At 42.9% G+C, this 26,285-nt stretch overlaps 1 long non-coding RNA gene and 1 pseudogene across 13 annotated transcripts; one reads left to right on the forward strand and one right to left on the reverse strand.

Moving 5' to 3' along the window:
* Positions 1–6,484: 6,484 nt before the first annotated feature.
* LOC309654198 lies at positions 6,485–26,285 on the reverse strand. Of its 12 annotated transcripts, none has more exons than XR_014259998.1 (5): positions 26,200–26,285; positions 14,741–14,801; positions 8,596–8,769; positions 8,392–8,438; positions 6,485–7,708 (listed from the first exon to the last, which is right to left on the reverse strand). It is a non-coding gene; the product is annotated as an uncharacterized lncRNA (long non-coding RNA). The 12 variants fall into 12 exon arrangements; XR_014260000.1 differs by having other exon boundaries at positions 14,741–14,797; positions 26,200–26,216; XR_014260001.1 differs by lacking the exon at positions 26,200–26,285 and adding an exon at positions 26,071–26,085.
* On the forward strand, positions 10,600–13,544 carry LOC309654197 (RING finger protein 11-like; annotated as a pseudogene). The gene is made up of 3 exons: positions 10,600–11,581; positions 11,796–13,305; positions 13,441–13,544. The product of its transcript is annotated as an RING finger protein 11-like (transcript).

Here is a 26,285-nt window from a genome sequence, read left to right on the forward strand (position 1 = left end):
TTAGCATGATGTTTTCAAGATTCATCCTTGTTATAGTGTGTACCAGTACTCCTTTTTATTGCTGGTTAGTATTCCATTGTATAGCTCTACCACATTTTGTTTATCCCGTTGCCAGTTGTTGGACATTTGGATTGTTTCATTTTTTTTCTTTTTCGGATAACGTGAATCATGCTGCTATGAACATTTTTGTAAAAGTTTTTCTGTGGACATATGTTTTCATTTCTTTTGCATATATACGTAGGATTGGAATTGCTGGGTCATATGGTAAGTTTATGTTTAGCTTTTAAGAAAATGCCAAAGGGCAAGCCCCACAAACAGCAAGAAAGTTGAAGAATGAGGTCAGCATTCAAAAATGGGGTCACATCTACAGCTGGGAAGGGGTGTACAGACAGGTAGAATGTAGATCCTGAGCCTTTAATAAGCACTACATTGGCTCAGTGCTCTCTGTTTTTAGACTCTATATAAGAACACCTAGGGCTTCCCTGGTGGCGCCGTGGTTAAGAATCGGCCTGCCAAGGCAGGGGACACGGGTTCGAGGCCTAGTCAGGGAAGATCCCACATGCCGTGCAGCAACTAAGCGCATGTGCCACAGCTACGGAGCCTGCATTCTAGAGCCCGTGAGCCACAACTACTGAAGCCCACGCGCCTAGAGCCCATACTCCGCAACAAGAGAAGCCACCGCAATGAGACACCCGCACACCGCAACCAAGAGTAGCCCCCGCTAGCCGCAACTAGAGAAAGCCCGTGCACAGCAATGAAGACCCAGTGCAGCCAAAAAAACTAATACATAAAATAAATAAGTTCAAAAAATAAACAAATTAAAAAAAAAAAACAGTACACCTAATGCAGGTGGGAAGGTGGGAGGGACACTGTAAAGGTCATCTATGCTACATGTACAAGAACCCCGAGAGCACACCAATAGGTACCACATTTTTCACTGCTGTAGCCGAGCATTCCTCCTGTACTACCACACTGTAGCACTCCCTTCCCTGATCTACTGCTATAGTCTCTTTGGAAGGTGTTTCAGAACTCTTGTTATGAGAGTGCCAGTTGAACTGTCCTCACTTCCTTCATTTATACCAGGATATAAGACCTTGTGGTCCGAGATCCTGTCCAGAGCAAGCAGGCTAAGACTCTGTCTTTGTTTCTATATTTCATCAGAAAGGGCTCTACTCCCTCTCTTAGTTCATGGTGTGAAGTGTTCTTAGCCTCTCAGGAAAGTGGGGAGAATTGGAAGGACTCTACATGAGAATGCTAGGCTTTGTAAAACACTTCAGTTTTTTAAAAATAAGACTCATTTTGTATTGGACTTATAACAATCCTATGAAATACAAAGAAAGCCAAGAATCAGTGACATGAAATGATCACCAGTAAGAATTACAACAGTCACCGCTTATCTCGTAGCATAGGGCATTGTCCATGATCCTTAAGAAGAGTTACTAGAAATGCCTCGCCCATCCTGCCCCTAAACACCAACACAGCAATCATGTACCTTGAACGGTACATGATTGCTGTGTTGGAGTTTAGCGGGAGCATCTCACTTACCAGGGACTGACTTTTACCTTGATTTCTTTGTAGTGATGGAGACTTCCCAGGTGATGAAAAATTCCCTGGGATTGCAACCTCCAAGCCAGACATTTTGTGTGACACAAACTCAAGAACTCCCCAAGCCCTGAAGTAGCAGAAATATTCAGATACTTAAGAGTAACCCAACACCTGAACTTGGGGACATTTCAGTGACAGCTCCAGCCCAGAGTGCCAGTCGTCTCCTGGCCCTGTCTCCAGCTCCAAGCCAGGGACAAATAGAGAGTAAGAACGTGGATGATATTAAAACCAAGCTTTCAAAGATTCTGGATGCCTAACACATCCCAAAAGAAAACCAAGATCCTCCACTACTCCCTTTAGAAATCCCTGATATTCACCAGCCGCTGGCCTACACCGATCCCCTCGGCCAAGAGAAGCAGCCTGGATCTGAAAATGCTGATCTGGGAAAGAACAGCCTGAGTCGTGAGGACCTAGGGACGCTTGAAAATGGGATCGAATCTAGCAGTGGTTTTGCAGACATTACTACACTGGCGGAGGATATTCACCTTCCCCAGCTCTTTAGTTCTTGGAAAGATCTTGATCAATCCCAAGGTTCCAACGGGATCAAAGCCAAAGATACCAGAGCCTTTAAGGTGAATCAGGTGCAGGAAAAGCCAAGTGTCATAAAGGTTCCCTCTGATCAACCCAGGAAGAACAAACAGAAAGCCTCTGAGCCTATCAGTGGTGCTCCCAAGGCCAAAATCCAGCCAAAGAATCCAGAGTGCCTGTTAGGGGGAGAAGTGGTTATATGCAACGCTGCAGTCAGTGACAGGGCTCCTGTGAACACGGCCAAGCACTCTAAAGGCAAACCTCAGAAAGCTGCATCCAGAAAGATCAGCAAAACTGAGAGCCATGGGCAGGAAAAGACCAAAAGGACCAGAGGAAGAAACAAGGCTGAAGAGAACAAGCAGTCAGGGAACAAAGTCAAGGCAGAAGAGAAGCCAACTATTCCCGAGACGAAGCGAAAGAAACACCAAACTGAGCTTTCAAAAGCCTCGAACCTCCCTTGGCGTGCGCATGCTGGAGTCTGTGAAGGTTCTTCATGCGCTGGGGAAGAAGGATGATAAGAAAACTGGGCTCTCTTCCTGTCGGGTCTTGGGAAATTCAAGCAACCCCAAAGACCCCCAGCCACCCCCAGCTATCCAGCCATGGCGGCATACCCCACGTGAGGGTAAGAGTGCTGAGAAAACTCAAGTCGAAGCCCAGAAACCAGACAGCAGTGCTGAAACAGAGTGTCCATCTCCATTCCAGTATGAGCTGCCTCCTCCTGAGACGGTCAAGTTGATACCTCTGCCTTTTTCTGCCTGGGACAAGCCTCAAGCTCGACCCGCTCCTCAGAGGCCACAGTCTCTGGCCTCACATCGGCCTGCTGTGGCTTACCGTGCCCAGCCTGGTTCTACTGACTCAGCTCAACCTGCTGCAGTCAATTCATCCCAGCCAGCTCCTGCCTCTCTGCCAGGTCCTGCCAAACCAGCTCAGCCAACTGTGGCCAACCCAACCCAACCGGCTTGGACCAACCATACCCAGCCTAGTGTCCCCTCAGTCTGCTGCTCCTAGGCCTGCACCCTACAAAACTTCATCTGGCGCTTCTCTCCAGCGCGAGCCTGTTCCCCCTGCTGTGACTAAGCGCCAGTCCCCACCCAAGCTCCAAACCCAACTTCTATGCCAAGACTTCAGCAAGCAACGAATTCCATGGAGGGAACCCAATGTGCCTGAGCGAGTCATGTCAAAGCCCATCGAACAAGAGCAGAGGCCAGAGCGAGAGGCCATGAAGAGGCGGGCTCAACAACGGGAGAATGCTGCCAGATACACCTCTTCGGGGAAGCTACAATTTTTCACTGAGAGGGACAAAGAAATGGAAATTGCTGACTACTACGGATACGTCAGGTGACAGCTGCTAGGATTCTTGGTGCCACTTTGGCTACCAGCGGTTCTTCCATACATAGGTAAGATAGGTATAGAACTGAATAAGTGAATGGAATACCATTAATAGATGAGTAATAAACCTTTCGAATTTTGAGATGCTGCTAACTGGGGCGTGAGAAAGGAAGGCCTGAAAGTTGGATGGGAGAATGAAGGAAAGGGGTAAAAACTGAGGAAAGAGGAAGGAACTTGGCCCAGGTCTAGGAAGGCCAAAAGAGATGTATGGATTTAGGAAAGGAAGCAGGAGTGAGGATGAAATGGCAGAAGTAAAAAGCAGGGTCAGAGGTCTGGGTTGAAAGAACACAATTGGAGTAGAGTTGAAGGTGACAGGAGATGAGTCTAGGTTTACTAGGAGAAATAGAAACAAAGTCTCTCGGGGAGGTTGGCCTTAAGTCTCACAACCACCAGATAGGTATTTCAGAAAACAAGAGGTTCACGACACATCTCTGAAAGGTTTGAGTTGCCCTATTCAGGTGTGATTATAGTGGGGGAATAGGGAAATCTACCAGAGAAGTGGCTAGGGCTCAGAGTTATCCTAGGGGCAGCTGACGACAGGGGCAGAGCCAAGGGAACTGCTGCATCAGGAGGCCCACGAATAGGGCCTGGTATGTAAATCACGATGTACTCAACACCTAAGCACGAGGGGAGCGAATGCACTATTCAGTTAACCTTGGCAACGACGGGCAAGGCCGGTATTCCTGTGCCACTTCACTTACAGAGGTGCAGCAAAGGGCTGAGGTCACATCCCATGTGGAGGTACAAGGACTCAACTTGAGGCCCAAATGCCTCTGAAGTCCTCTGTATTTGCAGATGCCCGTAGGCGGCCAACCTGGCTTTCAGAGCACAGCATCCTGAGGTTACTGGTGGACGAGATCAAACTTCTGCACGCGCCTAAATATTAACTTGAGGGGCTTCCTCCATTGAGCAGGGCACGTGCCGCCTTTTGTAAACATCACCATCAACTGAAACGCATGAGAAAAAATCCGACGGAAGCGTCCACTCTCACGGGTGAGAGTGGTGGGGGCACGCGCACTGGGCAGCAGCTCCAACAGCCACAGGACGCAGGCGCCCAGGGGTTCAGAGGCTCCCTGGGAGGCCTCGTGGGGCAGCTCGAGGGAGTGACGATGGGAGAGAGCGGCAGGGGTGGGCGTGAAAAGGAATGCAGTGGGGAGAAGGGAGAGATGGAGACAGTGGATAGTGACTATGGGAAAACAGGCAATTTTCATTTTCAAAATTATTTTTTTGAGATGTCATTCACATGCCATAAAATTCACCTTCTGAAACTGCAAATTCAGTGTCATTTAGTACATCCACAAGCCTATGCAACCATCACCGGCATCTAACCCATCACGTTTTCATCACCCCAAAAAGAAGCCCCCTTAAGCATCAGCAGGCACTCTTCATCCCCTCTTCCTTCAGTCCTGGCAACCATTAATTTGCTTTCTGTCGCTATGGTTTTTGCCTTTTCTGGACATTTCATGAAATAATACAAATGTGACCGCTGTCTCTGGCTTCTTTCACTTAGCATAATGTTTTCAAGTTCGTCCATGTTGTAGCATGTGTTAGTACTTCATTCCTTTTTATGGCTGTATAATATTTCACATATACACCACATTTTAAAAATCCATTCATCCACTGATGGGCATTTGGGCTTTTTTCACTAATAATGTCCATTTTTTGAGAGTTTATTCTGTGCCAGGCAGCACCAGGCTAAGTTACTGACCTTACTTCACAGATAAAGAGGCTTGGAGAGTGTGAAGAGTTTGCCCAAGATTAAGAGCTAGCAATTGGGGGAACTGGGGTTTGAACTCAGGCAAACTTCACAGGTAATAGATTCACATGACAGAACACTAGAAAAGGTACACAAGGGTATTCAATGAAAAGTGACCCTTTTCCCCACGTTCCCCAGCCACACATTTCCCTCCTCAGAGACATCTGCTTTGGCCGTGCTGTGGATCCTTCCAGAGAAATATTTATACCCCAACATTTATGTATCACAATTTACTGACTAATCTGTCCCACTGATTTGAAATGTCACTTTTATGGTATAACAGATTCTTATACATATATATATATATATATATATATATATATATATATATATAAATGTATTTATTTATTTATTTTTGGCTGCTTTGGGTCTTTGTTGCTGTGCGCAGGCTTTCTCTAGTTGCGGCAAGCGGGCTTCTCATTGCGGTGGCTCCTCGTGTTGCCGAGCACGGGCTCTAGGCGCGTGGGCTTCAGTAGTTGTGGCACACAGGCTCAGTAGTTGTGTCTCACGGGCTTAGCTTCTCCACGGCATGTGGGATCTTCCTGGGCCAGGGATCGAACCCATATCCCCTGCATTGGCAGGAGGGTTCTTAACCACTGCACCACCAGGAAAGCCCCTTATACGTATTTACTCTTTTCAGAGCTGTCCTGACTCTTTTTTGCCTATCTGTTATGTTTGCCATTTCTCTAAAATTCTTTTTATCTTCTTTTAGATTTAAAAAAATTTTTTCCTCTTCTTGTTTGTTTCTCTTAAGGCATTATCCATTATGTTCATTCACTCGTATTATTTTATTTAATTTATTTAATTAATTAACTTATTTATTTTTGGAGGTGTCGGGTATTAGTTGCAGCACGTGGGCTCTTTGTTGCAGTGCGTGGGCTCTTCCTTGCGGCTCGTGGGCTCTCCAGTTGTGGCGCGTGGGCTCCAGAGCACGTGGGCTCAGTAGTTGCGGCGTGCGGGCTTAGTTGCCCTGCAGCATGTGGGATCTCAGTTCCCCAACCAGGGACCGAACCTGCATCCCCTGCATTGCAAGGTGGATTCTTAACCACTGGACAACCAGGGAAGTCCCCACTCTTGTATTATTTTAAATTTAGTCCTCACTTCTGAAACTTTTTTCTTTTATTTTGAATTCTGTCTTGAGTTCTATCATCTTACCTAATTCTGGTTTATGCTGTTCTTTCATCTTTTTTTTATTATGGTAAAATATACATAAAACAAAATTTATTATTTCAACCATTTTCAAGTATACAATTCAGTGACATTAAATACATTCACAATGCTGTGCAACCATCACCACTGTGCAAATTCAAAATAATTATGTCAAAAGATTGAGCAGGACATCAGAAAGATGGAGGCAGCAGCATAGTTTCTGAATCTCTCCAAACCCTTTCATGGAAGAAGATCAACTAAAACCAAACACCCATAGGTGGCATTTATCAGCATTTACCATTTCCAGAACTTTTTCACCATCCCAAACAGAGACTCTATAGCCACTAAACAATAACTTCCCATTCCCTCCTCGATCCATGTTCTTTCATCTTTCGCATTGTTTTTCCTAACGTCTTTTAGCCTACTTTGAAATAATAGGTTACAGTTTTGATCTGTTTTGTGGACCTGTCTTTTCCAACTTGATTTTATTGTCTGAAGACATGCTATTCTGCTCCTTATTCTCTTTTTTCTTACACTACCTCTGTACGGGATTTGATCCCAATCCTTTTCTGTTACTGATTTTTGGGTGAAAAAAGTTTTACAGCACTTTGAAAAGGTGGTGCGAGGCCATGTGGAAACATGTTCTTCATGGCTGTTTCATCAATGCTTCACTTATACTGCTTTGGAATAACTGTTTTCCAGGAGGCATAAACCAGTGGGCTTTATCATTGGACAGAGTGCAGAGAAAGGACCCCACGAAAGCTGATCACCTTAGCAGAAATGACTTAGTTATGATTTCACCCAAGATTGGTCACAAACCAGCCTGGGAAACTCAAGGAACCAGAGACAAGGCATAATGCCATCTTTCCTTCTCTCTGCCTCAGCTCTCAAGGATTGGTCACCTCCATGTTATTAGTAACTATTATTTGGTTTCTGTTCATAATTACTATCAGAAGACACAGCACTTAGGGGCCTAATTACACTGCCCAGCTACGCACCATTCTTCTTCATTTTGGCTTCCTGTCCACCAGCAGGAACCTGATTTAGTTTTGTTCTCCCTTCACCACAGCCCAGTAATTTTTGTGCATGACTCTCAGTCTCACCAGAATCTGTATCTCTCACTCTGCCCCAACATTCCACCCCATCATTCGCTCCCTGAAGTGTACTCTAGAAATTTCGGTCAACTCGATATTTTACCACTGTTCACCATCTCTTATGAAACCAGAAGACGAGCAGCTTTCTTATGGAATGATGGAGAACTTGTAAAGATAAAACACCAGTCTGCAGGAGAAAGGGAAGAAGAGAATGATGGAAATCGTTTCTGGAAAACTAGTTTTACATTACGTTTTGTTTGTTCCTGGTAAAGAAACTGAAATCTTCTAAACATTAAAAAAAAAACTAAACCACTAAATTCAATAATACAGGAATATAACTTTTAAAAAAAATTTCTTTGGCTGCGTAGCACGTGGGATCTTAGCTCCCCAACTAGGGACTGAACCCAGGCCTGCTGCATTGGAAGCGCAGAGTCTTCACCACTGGACGACCAGGGAAGTCCCAGGAATATAACTTTTAAAGGAGAAGTTATAAACCCCTTGGTTACATGAACTGGAGATTTTTAGTGAGAAGTCATGTATTTTAAATGACTTGGAGCTTTAAAGGAAGGAAGGAAGGAAGAAAAAGGGACTTCCTTGGTGGGGCAGTGGATATAATATCAAAAGTAAATTAATTAATTAAATAAATTTAAAAAAGAAAAAAAATGCTGAAATCCACTGACTAATTATTCAGGCTATTATATCTTGCTATTTCCAGATACATCCCTTTATAAACTTTTGGTAAAAGGTTATCGTATATCAGAACAAATGAATTACAGACTTTTCTATTTTTCCAAAATTTGAGAAATTCCCTTACATTTCTCCCTTCAAATTTTATAACAAGGGAAAAGTAGTGACAACCCTTATACTTACATTCAATTGCATCATCTGGCCACATGCCTTCTACATCAATCAAATATCTACAAAACAACAAAATTCGAGTCATTTGTAAATAAAAAGGAAAGAAAATCAAGTTTTTACAAAAAAGGGTCCAATTGTGCTTTACAAATATAGATAGAAAAATCCTAAGAAAATATCAGCATATCTAATCAATAATTATTAAAGAATGATATATACCATGACTACAAAAAGGCTTTATTCCGGAGTTTCCCTGGTGGCGCAGTGTTGAGAATCTGCCTGCCAATGCACGGGACACGGATTCGAGCTCTGGTCTGGGAAGATCGCACATGCCCCGGAGCGACTGGGTCCGTGAGCCACAACTACTGAGCCTGCGCGTCTGGAGCCTGTGCTCTGCAACAAGAGAGGCCGCGATAGTGAGAGGCCCGCCCACCGCGATGAACAGTGGCCCCCGCTTGCCGCAACTAGGGAAAGCGCTCGCATAGAAACAAAGACCCAACACAGCCAAAAAAAAAAAAAAAAAAAAAAAAAAAAAAAGGCTTTATTCCAAGGACCAAGGATGCAAGGATAACGCAACTTTAGAAAATCTATTAATATAGTTATTTACATTAATACAACAATTTAATTAATAAATGAAAGAGAATAAAATACAGGACCAAACTGGCAGATGTTAAAAAGTTATCTGATAACATACAACGGGTCAGTTTCGGTCAAAATGCTTTGTACACTAAAAACAGGAGACTTAATATGACAGAGTATTCATCAAGAACCAACAAATAACAAAAGACAAATTAGGACAAATATTAACATCATATCTAAAAAAACCCCATCTAACCAACCATAGGAGCCAGAAACTTAGGCATCACCATCACTGACAGCTATTTCTCCCTCACCCTCATCCTCAACCCACCACCAGTGCTGACAATGATACTGCCTACATACCTCTAGAATCTGTCCACATCTTTCCACCAAAATGACCACCATACCCTGGTCCAAGCCACCATTATGCCCAATTTCTACACAAGTCTCCTAACTTGTTTCCTCGCTTCCACTCTTTCTCCCTGCAGTGTATTCTCCACTCGGTAGCAAAACGATAGGTTGAAAATGCAACTGGGTATGTTCCACACACTCACCTTCAACAAAAAAAAGTTCAATGGTTTTCTATTACTCTTCAAGTCTGAAACCTTAAACATAAGCCTGCACGATCGAGCTCCTACCCACACTTGCAGCTCCATTATAATGACATGCTCCCCCAACGGCCCCACCTTCCTGGCCAGTTCCTCCAACACAGCATATGCTTTCCTCTTATAGGGTCTTTTGCTATTCCTTATGCTCAGAAATCTCTCCCCAACGTCCCTATCGGGTTAATACCTACTCATCCTTCAGATATCAGCTGAAACATCCCTAAACCTTCTCTAATCTCCATGATGAGATCAAATCCTCCCTAAAATATGCTCTCATGGTACCATGTCCCTCTCCTTGGCACTTGTCAGAGTTGTAATTCTACATGCAGAGTGTGATACTTGAATATCTATTCCCTCTCTGGACTGCTAGAATTCACAAAGGGCAGGTCAAGTCTCCTCACTCACAAAATTTCTCAAGTCTTTTTGCTAGCACCCAGCACAGTGCTTAAACATAACAGATGCTCAATAAGTATTTCCTGCACGAACAACCATACATTGGTACAGTGTAGCAACACCCACAAAAAGCATAAGGGCATAAACTCCTTGATGCAGAAGTCCCATTCTGAGTGAAGTTAACTGAGACAAAGCATATATATTCAAAGATGTTCACACAGGAATGTTCATTACTTTGACGTTTTATAATATCAAAAACTTCTGACTTGTACATGTTCATCAGTAAGCAAAGGAACAATGCAGCCTTAAAAAAATAATAAATAAACCAATCAACAGACAAAGGATTAATCTCCAAAATATATAAATAGGTCATGCAGCTCACTATTAAAAACACAAACAACCCAATCAAAAAATGGGCAGAAGACCTAAATAGACATTTCTCCAAAGAAGACATACAGATGGCCAAGAGGCACACGAAAAGCTGCTCAACATCACTAATTATTAAAGAAATGCAAATCAAAACTACAATGAGGTATCACCTCACACCGCTTAGAATGGGCATCATCAGAGAATCTACAAACAGCAAATGCTGGAGAGGATGTGAGGAAAGGGAACCCTCTTGCACTGCTGGTGGGAATGTAAACTGATACAGCCACTATGGAGAACAGTATGCAGGTTCCTTAAAAACTAAAAATAGAATTACCATATGACCCAGCAATCCCACTACTGGGCATATACCCAGAGAAAACCATAATTCAAAAAGACATATGCACCCCAATGTTCACTGCAGCACTATTCGCAATAGCTAGGTCACGGAAGCAACCTAAACGCCCATCGACAGATGCACGGACAAAGAAGATGTGGTACGCATATACAATGGAATATTACTCAGCGATAAAAAAGAACGAACTTGGGTCATTTGTAGAGACGTGGATGGACCTAGAGACTGTCATACAGAGTGAAGTAAGTCAGAAAGAGAAAAACAAATATTATATATTAATGCATATATGTGGAATCTAGAAAAGTGGTACAGAAGAACCGGTTTGCAAGGCAGAAATAGAGACACAGATGTAGAGAACAAACGTATGGACATCAAGGGGGGAAAGCGGGGCAGGGCGGGGGCCGGTGGTGGTGAGATGAATTGGGAGATTGGGATTGACATATATACACTAATATGTATAAAACAGATAACTAATAAGAACCTGCTGTATAAAAAATAAATAAATTTTAAAAATTCAAAAATAAATAAATAAATAAACTAATTAATTAAAAAAAAAAAAAAAAAAAAAAGAATGAGGTTGGGAGACTGTCAAAACAGCACACAGATCACACACTCAAGTCCCGGAAGATGGGGAACTGCCTTAAGTCCCCCACTTCGGATGACATCTCCCTGCCTCACAAGTCTCAGTCCGACTGGGCTAGCTTTGGCAAGGGGACGGAGCTGGATCAGGAGCTGCTGCTGCCATATCTGGATCAAGTTCCAGTTTTGGTCTCTCATCCAACACCTAGTCAGACTCGCCTAGCACCTCAGCTGAGAGGAGCAAATTAGGATAGCTCAAAGAATAGGCCTCATACAGCATCAGCCTGAAGGAGTTTATGACCCTGGAAGAAACGGATCAGAAAAAAGGATCCGGGGGACTTCCCTGGTGGTGCAGCGGCTAAAGACTCCACACTCCCAATGCAGGGGGCCCGGGTTCGTTCCCTGGTCAGGGAACTAGATCCCACATCCATGCCGCAACTAAGAGTTTGCATGCCACAACTAAGGAGCCCACCGACTGCAATTAAGACCCGGCGCAACCAAATAAATGAATAAATAAAATAAAACAAATATTTAAAAAACAGATCGGGGAGTGTGTGATCTGTATGATGCACTTTGTTTATGAGAACCCAATTTGATTTCTGCTGTGTATGCAGATCACCTGGGCTGTACAGATGACTGGCTGATGAGATCCTTCACGTGCCCCTCCTGCATGGAGACAGTTGATGCAGCACTGCTTTTGTCCTACGAGACTAACTGAGCCAGTGTCTCTCACCTGACTTCAAGTGAACCATCATTTTTGGTGGTTTTGATCTTTTGTCGTTGAGCCCAAAGAGCCAGGGATTAGGAATTAAGATCATGCATGAAAGTTTCCTAAAAATTCCTGAACGGCTGCAGATGTTGGGGAAAAGCACGTGATATTTTAGAAATTTAGGGGGAAAAAGTAGGATGGTATTTTTATGTAAAGCCTTCACCCCGTGTTGAAAAATATAATTGTTATTTAGATCTTGTTATTCCTCCAGTACATAGGAATTGTGTAAAGTGTTACAGCAGCTATATATGTTTCAATTGTGTGTCAAAGATTAGGATAAAGATAGTGGTTGTTTTTCCTAAGTGAGATAACTTTCTTCTTCCCCCTACCCAAATTCTTTTCTGAAGTTGCTGGCATTTGGGTCAAGGTTTTATTAAAAGCCACATTTTAGAACACTGGCACAAAAAAAGGAGTTTTAAGCTGGTTTGCATAGTTCTTTTTTTGTTTTAGAATAAACATAGAGCACTTATTTTTTACTTTATAGGAACTCTACAAGTTAAGGTCCCATTGTTCTTTTGCTGTGATTGTTGTTACTACTGATGTTGCTGTTTTCTGTCTTTGCTGGTTCTTTCTAATCTACCATTTGTCATTATTGGCATATGATCATCTCAGGGTCACAAGATGGCTGCTGTAAAACCAAATATCATATTCTCACAAAACAAGGAGGAAGCAGAAAAAGAGCCCAAATGGTCATTTTCCTAATGCCTATTTATCTTTTGTCAGAGAAAAATATCATTCTCATAAGCACAATAACAGCCTTCCCTTAATTACTCATTTGCCAAAACAGACTGATATGACCATTCATAAGACAATTCATGGCAAAGAGGGATATGATAATGATTGTCTTAGCCTAACAAGGATTTATCCACTCAAGCTGAATGCTTCACTCCTCAAAAAAGTCATAAAGTTCTATGAGCAAGGAAGAACTACTAAGTGACTGTTAAGTGAACCATCAGAATTGTTTGTCCAAGACCATACGATTCTTTCTTTCCACTGGAAATGGAATTCATTGCCTTAGGTCTTTTTAAATAGTGTACTATTACTGTTGGGGCTGGCTCTGTGCTTGAAAACCAGCTGAAAACCAGTTATAACCTGTTACAAGTGCTGTATCTGTTTGCAGTTAAGAAATGCAGAATTCAAAGTGATCTCCTAGCTTGTAGGCAAACTGAGATTCACTGTCCCTCTTCTATAAAAAAAATGAGCTAATGTGTCCAGAAACTAACTCTAGTAAAGTGGGGTTTAACATTACCCTTTCTTATGAGTTTCGTCAAATTATTTTGGTGGTTAACATGGTGATAATTAAAAGTCAAGGTAAATTTTAAATATTAAGAATTCTGATGTATGGAGCTTGACTTATGCCACCATGCTTATGTAAAAATGAAAGTGGCACCATGGTTAAACTGAGAAAAGTTTCTCAGTTGTAACAATTTTGATTTATTCTTTCCTGTGACCTCCTTCCCTGTTGTCTTGAAGCACAGCAAAAGGATACTGCATGTCTTCTTACGGTAGTGCTGAGGTTATTGAAGTTATATAAAACACATCTCAGTCTCTGTTTCTTGGAAGGAAAGTCCTGCTAGTTGACTGACAATTCTAAGCAGGGAGAATTTAGAGAAATGTGTTTCATGTTTCGCACACAAATGAAGAATCTGTATAATCACGACTTCACAGCTGTGATCTCAAAAAAGAAGGAATTTCTCTCTTTCTATTTTTCTTGCACATAACGTAAGAACACTCTGAATCTCTAAGCTTCTGAAGCGTTAGTAGAGATGGTCTAGTAAAGATGTAGTTGTAATGTTTTACCCATTTAGCATGTGTTTATTTTTCCTTATGTACTCCAAGGTGACATATTTGTTCAGCTCAGTGATATTACAGCTAAAAAAATCATTCATTAGTAAAAGGAGAAGCAATCTCAACCTAACAAATCAGAAGTGTTTCTTATTATTTTATATTGAGTTGAATATTTGACTCTTAACACTTTTTGCTACATACAAAACACAAGTCCCTTGAAGGGTTCTTCATAAGTGCATTATACAAGGATTTAGTATGTCATAAGCACTTAAAGATTTGACATTCAACTGTAGTAGTATCCATGTTGGTTACTTTTCTTACGAGCCCCATGATGAGTTGGAGAAACACTGAAAGAATTAGAGTATCAGGTTCTATTAAATTGTTACATGTATCTTGCTTAAGTTTGTGCTCATTTATTTATATCCAACTACATAAAGCAAATTTGGAGGAAAAAAAAGAATAATAAATAAATAAGAATGAGGTCTCCAAATATTGTCAGAGGAAGATGTCCTCCATATATTAAATTATAAACCAGAATGTCTAAAACACTATACCATTAAATCACATGTACAGTCAGTTCTGTATATCCAACGGTTCCATAACCTGCAGATATGGAAGCCCGACTGTACTACACCATTTTACATACGGGACTTGAGCATCCGAGGATTTTCGGATCCATGGGGAGTCCTAAAACCAATCCCCCTGCAGATACCAAGGGACCATTGTATATGCTTATATCTGCATTTTTTACGTCTGAAAAAATATGTGCTAAATTATTACTGGTGGTAACATCTGAGTAGGGGGCAAAATTGCCTTCCACTTCATACACTTCTCTGACTGCATTTTTTGCATTCAGCTTACATTAGCTTACATTACTATTGTAAACAGAACAATTTAAACATGCTCTGCCTCTTGGGGTTGGCAACTCACCTGCACATGAGGTAGCCAGTCCTGTTGAAACCATGGGTACAGTGGACACCAAGAAGTCTGTCTAGAAAACAGGGAATATGGAATTAAGTAAGCGAAGTAGATACACTAAAAACAAGTTAGACAATTTTCTCAAGAGTAGCCTTTATTAGTTACCACAACACTACCACTATCCTGAAAAGGAAAAACTCTGAAGAAAAGAGTGTTTTTGCAGGAACGTACTATAAAGAATTAACTACTATACAGTCAAAATTCATTGTCTCTGGGAAATTTTGCATAGCCTCCAATCAGATGCAATAGTGTGGACTGGAGAATGCCCATCAGGAACTGATCTGACTACAGAAAAAGGGAGTGGAAAAAAAAAACAGGCTATCAGAAGAACAGAATTTGTTTCTGAGTGAAACAAATGGAATGCCTTCACTTTTAATGCTCAATAATAAAAAGAACAAACGGTTTCTGAAGGGCTCTTGGGGTCCCCCAAAGCACTTCCATTCCTTCTCTCCTTCACTGCTCCTCACACGCCACGGGTTTATGTGCCTGTGGAGTTCTCGGGTTAAGTAGCACTGTTCTTGTTTCACAATGAAAAAGTAAGGCTCGAGACGTAAGCCCAAGCTGCACAGCAGGCAAACAGAAAAAAGACTAGAATCGAGTCTCAGATTTTTCCAACTATGCCACAGTATTTTGTGGTCCAGGACTTAAAAAAAATTATATGAGAGAGTAAATAAAAAACAACAACATGTAGCTGATCGCTGCAAAAGCTATGTCTGTGACTAGGTGGTGTCTGGCATTCGTCATCTCCTGCCTGGATTACTACCACCCTACAATTCTAACAATCTCTTCTATTTCAACTGATCCTCCATATGGAAGATGTTCTCTCTCTAAAATATAAACTTGGCTGGATTGCTCTGTTGCTGAAAAATCTGTTGTAGCAATGCAACTTCCCTAACACGAAGCGTCTGCAACTTCTCCAGAGTCCCTGCTCCTGCCGTCAGTTCGGCATCGGCTACCGGTACCTCTTTCCAGACACTCATGGGTAGTGCCTACCTTTACCAACATTCTAGCACGACTATGTTACCTGGAGTTACTGACCACAGCCAGATCTCCACTTCAGCTCCTTCCTATCTAGCTGTTCTTGAGTGGGACATCACAGGAAGCACTGAAAAGAATTCCTCTTCACTCGGAGACTTTACTCTGGCACTCACTGACCGGCACCCAGCTGCTTCCTCCATGTTTATGGCAGCCCAGTATGATAAAACTTCAGATGCCAATAACATGGTCCCTCTATATCCATCACTTACTGCCAGGCTTGCTTAGGTAACACCATCTCAGATTCCAAATCAGGAGCATAGCCGCCTGTCACTTCCCTACCAGGAAGGAAGCCAGGTATATTACTATAACCAAGGCACACTGGGGTCTTCACTGTATGGAGAACTTGGCTCCTGCCCGCAATCCTATGGCTCCGCGTCATACACAGGAAGTAGGGCCTCTGCGCAACCAGAAATGGGAATGGGACTGAAGGAGATTCAGCCCGCAAATATCCGACCACCAGCTTCCACCTCTGCAATCTGCCACCCTGTGTCTGCTCAACGCATCACAGAAACAAGTTTTCAAGGTGAGTATACAAACGGCAGAGCAAGTTGAAGAATGAGGTCGGCATTCACAAACGGGGTCAAATCGACAGCTGGGAAGGGGTGTAGAGACAGGTAGAATTTAGATCCTGAGCCTTTAATAACCACTACCTTCTCTCAGTGCTCTCTGTTTTTAGACTCTATGTAAGAACAGCTAGGGCTTCCCTGGTGGCGCCTGCCAATGCAGGGGACACGGCTTCGAGCCCCGGTCTGCGAAGATCCCACATGCCGTGCAGCAACTAAGCGCATGTGCCACAACGACTGAGCCTGCATTCCAGAGCCCGTGAGCCGCAACTACCGAAGCCCACGCGCCTACAGCCCATGCTCCGCAACAAGAGAGGCCACCGCGATGAGAAGCCCGCACACCGCAACCAAGAGTAGACCCCGCTAGCCGCAACTAGAGAAAGCCCGTGCACACCAATGAGGACCCAGTGCAGCCAAAAAAATAAATACGTAGAATAAATAAGTTCAATCAATCAATCAATCAATAAACGTAAATTAAAAACAAACAAACAAACAAAAAAACAGAACACCTAATGCAGGTGGGAAGGTGGGAGGGACACTGTAAAGGTCATCTATGCTACATGTACAAGAACCCCGAGAGCACACCAATAGGTACCACATTTTTCACTGCTGTAGCCGAGCATTCCCCCTGTACTACCACACTGTAGCACTCCCTTCCCTCGTCTACTGCTACAGTCTCTTTGGAAGGTGTTTCAGAACTCTTGTTATGAGAGTGCCAGTTGAACTGTCCTCACTTCCGTCATTTATACCAGGATTTAAGACCTTGTGGTCCGAGATCCTGTCCAGAGAGCAAGCAGGCTAAGACTCTGTCTTTGTTTCTATATTTCATCAGAAAGGGCTCTACCCCCTCTCCTAGTTCATGGTGTGAAGTGTTCTTAGCCTCTCGGGAAAGTGGGGAGAATTCAAAGGACTCTCTATGAGAATGCTAGGCTTTGTAAAACATTTCAGTTTTTTAAAAAGAAGACTCATTTTGTATTGGACTTAACAACAGTCCTATGAGATACAAAGAGAGCCAAGGATCAGTGACATGAAATGATCACCAGTAAGAATTACAACAGTCACCGCTTACCTCGTAGCATAGGGCACACTGTCCATGATCCTTAAGAAGAGTTAGTAGAAATGCCTTGCCCATCTTGCCCCTGAACCCCTTGAAAGGTACACGACTGCTGTGTTGGTGTTTAGGGGGAGCATCTCACTTACCCGGGACTGACTTCAACCTTGATTCCTCTGTAGTGATGGAGACTTCCCCGCTGATGAAAAATTCCCTGGGATTGCAACCTCCAAGCCAGACCGCTTTCCTATGGAATGACAGAGAACTTCAGAGAACTTGTCGAGATGAAACACCAGTCAGTCTGCGGGAGAAAGGGAAGAAGAGAACGATGGAAATCGTTTCTGGGAAACTATTTTTACATTATGTTTTGTTTGTTCCTGGTAAATAAACTGAAATCTTCTTAACATTCAAACAAAATCTAAACCACTAAATTCAACAACACAGGAGTATAACTTTTGAAAAAAATTTCTTTGGCTGCGCAGCATGTGGGATCTTAGCTCCCCAACCAGGGATTGAACCCACGCCTGCTGCATTGGAAGCGCAGAGTCTTCACCACTGGACCACCAGGGAAGTCCCAGGAATAGAACTTTTAAAGGAGAAGGTATAAACCCCTGGGTTATATGAACTGGAGATTTTTAGTAAGAAGTCAATAGATCTTTTGTTAGGCACATTTTATGTTAGGCTGTCTCCCTGCACAGGACGCAGGCGCCTTGAAAATGGAAATCACATCCCTCTATAGTACGTCCCTCTTCTTTCTGCTTTGCAGTTTGCTGCTCCACTTGTTCAACCCCACCTAGTAATAACCTATACTTCCCTTGTTCCTGTTTTCCCATCTGGAAAACAGACAAAAGGCAACCAAACAACGCAAAGGTCTCAACAAATAAGGGATACCCAAAACCAGAGATGGCCAGAACTTCTGTATCCCTCATGAAACCTAGCCCGGTGTTCAATACTTAGGTATCATTAATACATGCGTGTTGACTGAAACAGTTGAAACGCAATTCTTCCACTTCCCAGTTTAGTTTTAGTCCTCATACAAAACCTGATCATCAAATTCCTTAATGCTAGGAATCACAGTGAAAAATAATTTCTCAACTGACTTCTGTCAGATGAGTGAGAACTAAGGTTAATTCAGTGTATCTGAAGCATAGAAAGTGAGGGCAAACGTGGCACAAGATGGGGCTAGAGAAGCAGAGAGGATTCTAGAGCACGCAGAGTCTTAAAGGCCACCAGTGTGTTTTCTATTCTCAAAACAATGTTTGTGAGCGATGTTTATGAGCAATGTTCCAACTTGCTTTGAAGCTTTCTTGTGTGAAGAATGGATTGGAGGGAAACAAGATATATGGACACTAGTTAGGACCTAATCGCAACAGACAGGCAAGTTCAGTATTAGGATGTTGAGGGAGAGCTGACAGATTCCAAAGAAATTCAGGAGATAAACTGAAGCGGGCTTCATGGGGTATGAGATGGAGGAAAGGAAGGTCTTAGGGAATTAAAGGGTTTACTGCACACATGAGCAGAGTCTCAAAATTAATCATTTGAACGTACAGAGGGGGATCGATCTCCCAAATGACACCGGTTAGGAAGCAACGGTACGCCCTGTAGAATTCCTAGAGACAGCACAAATCAACTGTTTCGATGGAAAATTCGGCGGGACCCTTGATTTCCATGGGAATATAGAGAAAAGAGACACTGATCTGGCTTGCAGGTATTTAGGAAGTTGTTAGCCTGACATCACATACTAGTCTCATGTAAGTAGGCCGTCTGAAGTATGAAGCTTAGGGGAAAAACCTTGAAGAAAACTTAAAAGCTTAAGCCACACCTCTATACTACACCACCTTTCACAGTTTCTTCTCAGATAAGCAGCATCCCCATCAGTGAAGAAACTCACATCCCATAATAGGAACAACAGGCCTAAAAATTAAATGTGTGTCTTTGGAGGTCCCATCTATGCGATATCTTCCTGGTACCAGAAAAGTCCCCAGGAAGATCGATCTTTGCACCCCTGAAAGCTTACCACCAAGGAAAATGACTAGGTCCATAGATTTCCTCCCTCAAACCAGCCTACCTCACACATAAATCACTAGCAACTCAGCCCTTAACTCACATTATCACAGTCACAAGAGTGGTTAGGGAGAAAAGCACTAACCAGGGGAACTAACACAGAGGCAATCCAGGCCAAGCTGGGCTGGTGGCAGATATCTGCTCCTTACGCTCGGGTGCATAATGCGACTCACCACAATGCCTTTTTCACAGACCCTTTTTAAAGTTTCTCCACAAAATCCAACAGCTCAAGTTAGCTCATGACGCTTCAAGGTAAACAATCGTCAAGAGAAAAACATGCAATATGTCTTACAATGTTGGATTCCTTACAAATAGGACAAGGAAATAACCATGTAGACAAAACCAGAGCATTTGAAAACATCTGCGTTCTACAAACATACCAGTGAATGCTATAAATAAGGTAATATGACATAAAACAAAATGAAAACTAGATGTGAGACTGTTCTCTTCAGTGTACAGACTTCATGGCAGTTGCTGCACGATCTAGCTACTTATATCTACAACTCTCTGTTCTGTTAATACAAAATGAGGCCCAAGTGTGTCAACTTGTTTCCCACAGAAACCAAAAAACCTACATGCATCTCTTTTCTCCGGTGCCCTTTCACCTTACCTGCTCCCAGTTCTCCACCAATGTCCTCCTCTTTCTCTAATTATTCTCCTCTTCATTGTGCTTGGCCTTGCACCCAAGCATGCAAGACAGAGAGTCCTAGAGGTCCGAGATTCTAGAGGGGCTGTTTGCAAGGGGGAGGAGATTACGGTAACTGCCACACTGTATATACTTCTGTGCAAAGAAAGAGGGACAGTGTTCAGAATGTCTCTCACATATAAAAAGAGCTGGATGGCAGGATACCTGTGTGGCCCAAGGAACTAGAGCTAGCAAATCATGGGCAAAACAATTGCAACCAAAGGCTGGAAGAGGAAAGGTCTGCAACCAGCTCTGTCTCCTGGCTCTCTGGTATTTGCTGCCAATGGGCAGAGTCTATTTCGTGAAGCATCAAGCACTGAAAAGAAGACTCCTGCTGCTGGAAGTTGACAGGAAGGAACATCCAATGCAAGATCAAGGCTTGTCCTAGAAGCAATGCCCATAATGGAAGAAAAAAAAAAAAAAAAAAGAAAGCGGAAGAGAAATGTTAAGTCGCAAGTCCAACCTGGCCCCCAGCCTAGCCCAGCCCAAGGAAGGTAGGAGTCAAGGAGAAGAAACTAAAAGAGAAGAGCCTTGGACCACAACATTCTCCACAGGGTACACTCAACAAACTTCACCCTGCTCTTTAACCAAGTTACAACTGTAATAGTTCAAACTACATGGCTCTTTCCTTCCTAAGGATACTAGTTAAATAAGATCTATATAGCTCTAAGTATATGATACATAAAATAGAATACTCTGTAGAATATAAGTAACTGTTAGTTAATTATATTAATGAACGTCTGTAAGAAATGTTGCAATGATTTCCCTAATGGAAGAGCCTGGGGGAGGTAAATCTGTCTTCTAGGATTTCCTCCCCAGAGCTCAGAAATTGAGGGGTTGTTTTAGCTCTCCTACGCTCTCTTCACCCAAGCCCGCCCTCCTGTTGGGGATCGGACCTCCCTATTGGCTAGCTCATACCTTTCAACTGCCTGCTTTGTGACATCACTCTCCTACCAAACCTACTACCACTTGGTAGAGGTCTTGGGGTTTCCGTGGAGCCGTTTGGACCAGTAACCAGTGACCTTTGTACTGGACACGTGCGCCGTTCAGCTGCAGCCACTCAGACATCCTCTAGTGTTGTCTCCTCATCCCTTGTACCTGCAGTTGATGTCTCCTCTTCTCTGACCATGTCAGGTAAGAAAAGAAACTTTGGAAAGTTTTGCGTTCGATTTCTTTTGCCCCTAAATTGAGGAGGAGATTCAAAATAGCGTGGAATAATGAGGGAAAGTATTGAACTACAAGTCTGGAGACCTAATTTCAGTTTTGACTTTGACGTTTACTGTCTGTGTGACTTTGGACAAATCACTGACTGCCTCACAAAGCCTGCTGCTTTCCTTATCTGTTACGTTAGGATACCACATTGGGTTGATCACTCTGATCCCCTTCTTTTCCAATATTGAGCCTTAAAGGGTACCCATGTAGAAAATGAAATCAGAGACTTCTCAAAAGAGTGTTTCAACAGAAACATAGAAAAGCCAGGTGACACAGAAAACTAGCGATATATACCAAGATGTTTCATCTCCAATGGTCTCCCTCCACTAGTATTTCGACTAGTTGAAAAGAGAGAATAGGGAGAGAGGATGGAGAGTACTGGGCTATATAGGGAGGCACAGAGTCAAACGTAAGCAAGTTTAGGATTGTTTTCATTAGCACAGGCCAACAGGAACCAAGAGATGGGAAAAAAATATAAGAATGAAGAGGGAAAGCATAGAGGAGCTCTCAAGAAAGAGGCAGTTTGCCATGGAATGTTGATGGGAGCCAAAGATTTTAAATTAAAGCAGAAACAGCACAGAGGGAAATCTGCTCAGAGCAGGGCAAAACAAAGCTGATGGTAGCAAATCCTTACATTAACAGACTAAGAAGGAAAGTAAGGCCAGAACAGGGGATCACCAGGAAGGGCAGCCTATCAGAAAAGTCATACTCCGTTTTCTTTCTTTTATTGCCTCTCTGAATACAGCTGGCACTTGACAGTTTGGAATAGAAACATTTTAGAAGTATGTTTTAGAAATGATGCTTCCTAGAAACCAGAAACCAAAGTGGTTATCTAGGGGGCTGCTTTTCAGTGTTCTATTCTTTCTAATTTTTAAACTAGGTAGACATTTGACCAATTAAACATTTTAAATGATATCTTCTACATTGAATCAGAAGGACTATTTCCTTTGTGTGATATGTACCTTCTAAGGCAAGGTTGCTTTTCAATTTTTACAGTTATTTCCTTCCTAACACAGAGAGCACATTGATCAACAGCCATCGTTCGCTTGTAGATCTTAGCTACCGGAGAAGAAAAAGAAAAAGTCAAGCCCCACATCTCTAATTCCCCATTTAGGGAATTCCCTGGCGGTCCAGCGCTTAGGACTCGGTGCTTTGACGGCCAGGGCCACGCGGCGCGGCAAAAGAAAAAAAGAAAACACAAACATCCACGTTTATCTAAAACAATGTTGTGGAGTCCTTTGGATTTTCTTACATTTGAAAATCTTTTTTAATTGGATTCTAGGGATGATGGTTTTTTGAGGTCTTGGGATGTCATCTTCTTGGATGTGGAAGATGATTCTAAGTTCTAGGATAAATACAAAAACCTTCTTGATACTTTTTAAGCTTCCTTTCTGCTTATTATATGAGTTATATTCATGGACAGATATATTTCTCCTAGGCTTAATACCTGTTACTTGCTGGGTAAAAATATGAATGAGCACAATAATGAAACTCTTTTACACTTACTATTTTGCTGTCTGCTTTGTACCGGTTTTCATTGAAATACTTGTCTATATATGTTGTGGCTACCTATACATTCACATTTGTTGCATTCTGTTGCTTGTTGTGCATTTTTTACTGATTTATCGTCTCTGTCTGTATGCATTGGCTAGGAATTCATTCACCTCTATCACCTCCATCGTGTTTTTTGGTTAATAGTATTCACTAAAATAGAGTGGGCAAAATTCACTTTCATAATATTGCATGTATGGTACAGAATGTCATTTGTTAGTAAATTCATTAGGCTTTGATACTTGCCCACATACCCCAGTTTTCATTAATATCTATGGATTTCTTTTTCGTTACGTAACATGTTTTTCATGATTTTTCTTTGTCTTTCTAGAACTTATTGTATCTTCCTCCATATAAATCATACGCAATAGATCAGCTTATTCATCTATTAATTATTACTGCTATTATTATTGGTGGTGGTGTTATAACCACTTTATAGATGAGTAATCTGAAGTAATCAGATAACTTTTCTCTTTCCAAAAGCACTTAAGAAATCCACTTTCGGGTAATCATTTTGAGGTAGGATGAGAAACCAGGCTTGAAGAGGGCAAACATGACTCTTTCAGTTCACCAGTTGGACTGAGCTATACGTCAACTCTAGGTAATAGCGTGGGAACTGCACAAGCAAAGGGAGACACTGAAGATGACAATGGTAATGGCCGTACTGTTTTCTAATGGACAAAAAAAATGCTTATATTATAAGTTCTATTTCTCCTGCTTTCTGGCACTATCATGCTCAGAGTGGAGTCCTGGCAAGGAAGTCAGGATACTTAGGTTCTGAAACCTGGTAATGACACTAACATAATGAGAGAACCTGAACAAGTCAACCCGACCTCTCTGAGCCTCAGTTTCCTTACTCGTGAAATGAGACTGAAAAAAGAGAAAGTTCTCTAAGGGCCTCCTAGTTCTAAAATGCTTCCAGTCTAGGAAATAGCATAGAAGTCAATACGAGTGCAGGCTGAAGGGAAAGACAGGGCAGGGAGAAGGTTGCTTCCAGCCTAGAGAACAATGTCTGAACCATACCACTTGGCTCTTCTGCCCATCTGTGCCCAAGATGGGAGCACAGGCAGTTAATACAGAAGAGTGGAAAACTGCTCAGTCCTTACAGCCATCATTAACTGTCTGATTTTGGGTTTCTCAGGAAGGGTCGATAGTAGAGGTGTCCTGAGAGCAAGAACCTTAAGATAATGCTGTTCCTCAAACGTAGTGAGAATTTCTCAACCTCCCTGAGTTTTTCATGACCCTCTTGTTCTTACAGAAAATTTCCAAAATCCATCTCTACTTGGAACTCTAAATTCTCTGCAGCATTGTCTTCCTGTGGTGAGCAATGCAACTTCCCTAACACGAAGTGTCTGCAACTTCTCCAGAGTCTCTGCCCCTGCCGTCAGTTCGGCATCGGCTACCGGTACCTCTTTCCAGACACTCATGGGTAGTGCCTACCTTTACCAACATTCCAGCACGACTATGTTATCTGGAGTTACTGACCACAGCCAGATCTCCACTTCAGCTCCTTCCTATCCAGGTGTTCTTGAGTGGGACATCACAGGAAGCACTGAAAAGAATTCCTCTTCACTCGGAGACTTTACTCTGGCACTCACTGACCGGCACCCAGCTGCTTCCTCCATGTTTATGGCAGCCCAGTATGATAAAACTTCAGACGCCAATAACATGGTCCCTCTATATCCATCACTTTCTGCCAGGCTTGCTCAGGGAGCACCATCTCAGATTCCAAATCAGGGGCATAGCCGCCTGTCACTTCCCTACCAGGAAGGAAGCCAGGTATATTACTATAACCAAGGCACACTGGGGTCTTCACTGTATGGAGAACTTGGCTCCTGCCCGCAATCCTATGGCTCCGCGTCATACACAGGAAGTAGGGCCTCTGCGCAACCAGAAATGGGAATGGGACTGAAGGAGATTCAGCCCGCAAATATCCGACCACCAGCTTCCACCTCTGCAATCTGCCACCCTGTGTCTGCTCAACGCATCACAGAAACAAGTTTTCAAGGTGAGTATACAAACGGCAGAGAAAGTTGAAGAATGAGGTCGGCATTCACAAATGGGGTCAAATCGACAGCTGGGAAGGGGTGTAGAGACAGGTAGAATTTAGATCCTGAGCCTTTAGTAACCACTACCTTCGCTCAGTGCCCTCTGTTTTTAGACTCTATGTAAGAACACCTAGGGCTTCCCTGGTGGCGCCGTGGTTAAGAATCCGCCTGCCAATGCAATGCGGGGGACACGGGTTCGAGCCCTGGTCTGGGAAGATCCCACATGCCGTGGAGCAACTAAGCCCATGTGCCACAACGACTGAGCCTGCATTCTAGAGCCCGTGAGCCGCAACTACCGAAGCCCACGCGCCTAGAGCGCATGCTCCGCAACAAGAGAAGCCCGCACACCGCAACCAAGAGTAGACCCCGCTAGCCGCAACTAGAGAAAGCCCGTGCACAGCAATGAAGACCCTGTGCAGCCAAAAAAATAAATACGTAGAATAAATAAGTTCAAACAATCAATCAATAAATAAACGTAAATTAAAAAAAACAAAAAAACAAAAAGAACACCTAATGCAGGTGGGAAGGTGGCAGGGACACTGTAAAGGTCATCTATGCTACATGTACAAGAACCCCGAGAGCACACCAATAGGTACCACATTTTTCACTGCTGTAGCCGAGCATTCCCCCTGTACTACCACACTGTAGCACTCCCTTCCCTCGTCTACTGCTACAGTCTCTTTGGAAGGTGTCTCAGAACTCTTGTTATGAGAGTGCCAGTTGAAGTGTCCTCACTTCCGTCATTTATACCAGGATTTAAGACCTTGTGGTCCGAGATCCTGTCCAGAGAGCAAGCAGGCTAAGACTCTGTCTTTGTTTCTGTATTTCATCAGAAAGGGCTCTACCCCCTCTCCTAGTTCATGGTGTGAAGTGTTCTTAGCCTCTCGGGAAAGTGGGGAGAATTGAAAGGACTCTATATGAGAATGCTAGGCTTTGTAAAACATTTCAGTTGTTTAAAAAGAAGACTCATTTTGTATTGGACTTACAACAGTCCTATGAGATACAAAGAGAGCCAAGGATCAGTGACATGAAATGATCACCAGTTAAGCATTACAACAGTCACCGCTTACCTCGTAGCATAGGGCACTGTCCATGATCCTTAAGAAGAGTTAGTAGAAATGCCTTGCCCATCTTGCCCCTGAACCCCTTGAAAGGTACACGACTGCTGTGTTGGTGTTTAGGGGGAGCATCTCATTTACCAGGGACTGACTTCTCCCTTGATCCCTTTGTAGTGATGGAGACTTCCCTGGTGATGAAAAATTCCCTGGGATTGCAACCTCCAAGC

This window comes from Balaenoptera physalus, assembly GCF_965194825.1.
Source record: "Balaenoptera physalus genome assembly, contig: HAP1_SCAFFOLD_2226, whole genome shotgun sequence".
In the NCBI taxonomy this organism is placed as follows: Eukaryota; Metazoa; Chordata; class Mammalia; order Artiodactyla; family Balaenopteridae; genus Balaenoptera; species Balaenoptera physalus.